Consider the following 3,617-nt stretch of genomic DNA (forward strand, 5'->3'; position numbering starts at 1 on the left):
ATTGCCATTTGGACATTGACATTTGCATTTTTTCAATTTTCCTTCAAACACATAGCTCTCTAGGTCTTTAATTTTCTAATTTTTTTATGGAGACATAAATGTCAAGAAATATTTCTGTACTATAAGAAAAACAACAGTCCAAGTGTGATAAGTATAACTGAGACTTAGACTCAGTGTTTGAAGGATACCAAAAGGAGTTACAGGTGGAAAAGGCAGGGCATGTCCTGTCCAAAGGGGCAGCTGGCACACAGCTCTAGCCAGCTATTGCCAGGCAGAAGTATCAACCTAGGGGGTCCAGATAGTCCAGGTTTCAGGGAAAGCTAAAAATGGATTTAATGTATAATATCCAAATTGTTAAATTTTGAATCAACTTATTGCCAAGTATTGCAAGAGCCAAAAATAATCATTATTATCATAATACACTATCTGTAGACCAGATTTGGTCTGTGAAGTCACCAGCTTCTAATCACTGATATAGAGTGAGAAGAGAACAAAGAAAGAAACTTGGTACATTTGAGGAATCAGCAGTAAAAGACAAGTCCACTAAGGATAGTGGTTGAAGAAATATGAAAGGACAAGAGTCACAGATCCCAAGAATATTCTTGAATATTTCAAGAAGAACTTAATCTGGTTATTTTAAGGCATTGATGTCCTATTTCTCAAACATGCACAAAATAAAATGTATTTTGTATCACTTGAACTAAAAATATAGTCCTCTGAGATGCTGGTGTGTTAGGACACCTCTACAATTTTAAAAAGGTTAAGACATGACCTGGAAAGTGTCTACATTGCAAGTCTTCACATATTTCTAAACCAAGACATTTTATTTACCATTGTTATGCACAATGTTTGTCCTTCAAGTGGACAAAATATATGATGATGTCTATAACAAAATACAACAGAAATGTGGAAAATGTCATATAAGACGGTAACTTTTTTTTATAAAAAATAATAGTTTAAAGCCAGAAAATACAACACAATTTGTGCTAAATCATTGTTCAAGCTATGGGAAATAACCGTCTCTGAGCATCCAGGCGTATCTAACAAACATGCTAAAATTAGACAGAAAATGCATTAAGAGAGACTGACATCAACTTTCAAGAAATCTTAAATGAAGGGTAGCATTTTCTGAGCAACTGCACTCAGCTGCTGAATACAGATCACTTAATGGCATGAATGTTATTTGAACCATAGTAAATAAAGCAATGCCTAATTAAATGTATATTTATTCCAGGTAGTCAAAGTCCATACTCCCTAAGACAAGGTGAAATTTATAGTTAAATGGATTGTTTAACAAAAGGAAAGCACATTTAATTGATAGTAAAGACCCTAAAATAAAGAACTAGAAAAGGAGAGAGAAAGGAGCAGAAATTTTGTTTAAGAAAATAATTCAGATTATTAAAGACTCTTTCAGCTATGATCCCCAAAATCAAAAGACTTGACACCCAGTAACAAAGCCTCAGAAGGGAAACATTTATCCATTCCTGCCAAGTCTACCAAAAAGGCAATAAATGTAGGATCACTCCCCTGAGCCAGGAATGAAAAAAATGCTTATGAGTATATCCCTTAATAGTATGCCTCCAAAGAATATGTATAGTTATCTTTTTTAACCCCTAGAAAATATCTGGGGGAACTTTCATAATATGCATTGGAATTAATTCATTATCATTACCGGGAACAGTAATGTAGTTGATCGTGTTTGGCTAAGTATAATAAAAATCTCTTTCGATTTTGTTTGTTTTGCTCTTGCCATATTATTTTCCTCTCTGCTACATTTGTTTGGTGTCAGAGTCCCCACTTTCTTTGGAATATTGTCTGTTCCCCATGCTAGCATGGAAAATAAGGTGTTAAAAGTCAGCATCCCACCTTCTTGACCTCAGATGGGCATGTGACATGGCCTGACCAGCCATGGTTCTCCATTGCCCCAGCCCCAGGAAACAGCAGAGGAATGGGCAAGACTAAACCTAGGCTATTCACTCTGCCTTGTAATGGTCCAAAATAAACGAGTCCACTCTTTTTTGGGGGGGATAAGGGGGATACTAACTGGGCTGACATAAACCCTTTCTGAATCAAGTTTGTGGTAGTGGAAAAGAATAAAGCTAAATCATAAAAAAAAAGTGATGGAAAAAAAGAAAATCCTGAAGATCTTATTTAAATCCCTGGATCCACTCACATGGAAATACAAAATAAACTCCTTTATTTTCTTCAGCTGGTTTGAATTGAGTTTTAAGAAATGGAAATATTTGTATAAATTACACTAAATACCAACTATCCATAATAATGGTAGCATTCAGATAAATTTACTAGTAATCCATAAGCCAATTATGAGGCATATTTTTACCTCCTCTGTGACTTTTAAATCTCTACAAGAGTTGCTACATGAAAATGTCAAAGACTCACTATTGTTTAGGTACTGAATGCTTGTATCACCCAAAATTTATGTGTTGAAATCCCACCCCCTAATGTGATGGCATTTTAAGGTGCGATCTTTGGGGAGTAATTAGAATTAGATGGAGTCATGAGGGTGCAGCCCTCATGAATGGGATTACTGTCCTTATAAGAGTTCAAAGAAAGATTGCTTCCTCTTTCTGCCATATGAAGACACAGAGAGAAGACTGTTGTTTATGAACCAGGAAGCAGGCCCTGACCAGACACTGAATCTGCCACTGCATTGATCTTGGACTTCCCAGGCTCCAGAACTGTGAGAAATATATTTTTGTTGTTTAAGCTACTTAGTTTGTGGTATTTACTTATGGCAGCCTAAAATGACTAAGACACTATTCTTGTCTGACTCTTTCAGGGAAAATATGTAATTGGCAATGAAAAATTACTAAAGAGTGAGAGAAAAGAAACCAGGATCTACATAATTCATGAGCTGCAGAATTCATCCCCCAAAATCTAGAATTTACTATATTCAGTATGTATATAAAGAAAATACGTTTGGTAGATTTATGACAAAATAAATTTCCCCATATCTAAGAAAATGCAATACCTACTTATTTAATAGGAATTGGCCATATACAGGATTCTAGGCATGTAAGTTCTTAATTCTCTGGAACAGCCAGAAAAATTCTAGAGATAGTCCCAGATAGCATTGTTTCTGTGAACTCCCAACTACACAGCATAAAGGTTCACAACTAGCAATGTGGGGAAAAACTCAGAAGATAATTACTTTATGTACTAACTGTGTAAATATACTGAAAACAAAAATTTATCTATAGAAAAGTGTTAGAATAGAGAGGCAATCTTCTGTTCCCTTCCTCAGAGTTACAATTCAGTTTCATTAATATTTACTGAGCACCTAGTATATGCTGGGTATTGAACATAAAAAATGAATATGACATAGTCTCTGCCACTTAGAAATTCAAAGGATATGGCGGAATTTTCTTCCATTATTTCTAATGTCTCATTGGGTAGCCAATGACTTCGATATTGAATAGATTATTGGGGAAAGAGCTTTCTCTAGTGGGCCAATCTAAGCACTGTATCAATAAACACATCATAAAAAAACTGATTTATTTGCAAGAGCATGGTTGAGAGAACTGGTTTTGTGTAGTCTTGTTGCTGTGGTACAAGGCTATGTCCCATTCTTTCAGTTGTATTATTTCATACCACTC

The sequence above is a fragment of the Propithecus coquereli genome, unplaced genomic scaffold (genome assembly GCF_000956105.1).
Source record: "Propithecus coquereli isolate 6110/MARCELLA unplaced genomic scaffold, Pcoq_1.0 Scaffold200, whole genome shotgun sequence".
Lineage (NCBI taxonomy): Eukaryota > Metazoa > Chordata > Mammalia > Primates > Indriidae > Propithecus > Propithecus coquereli.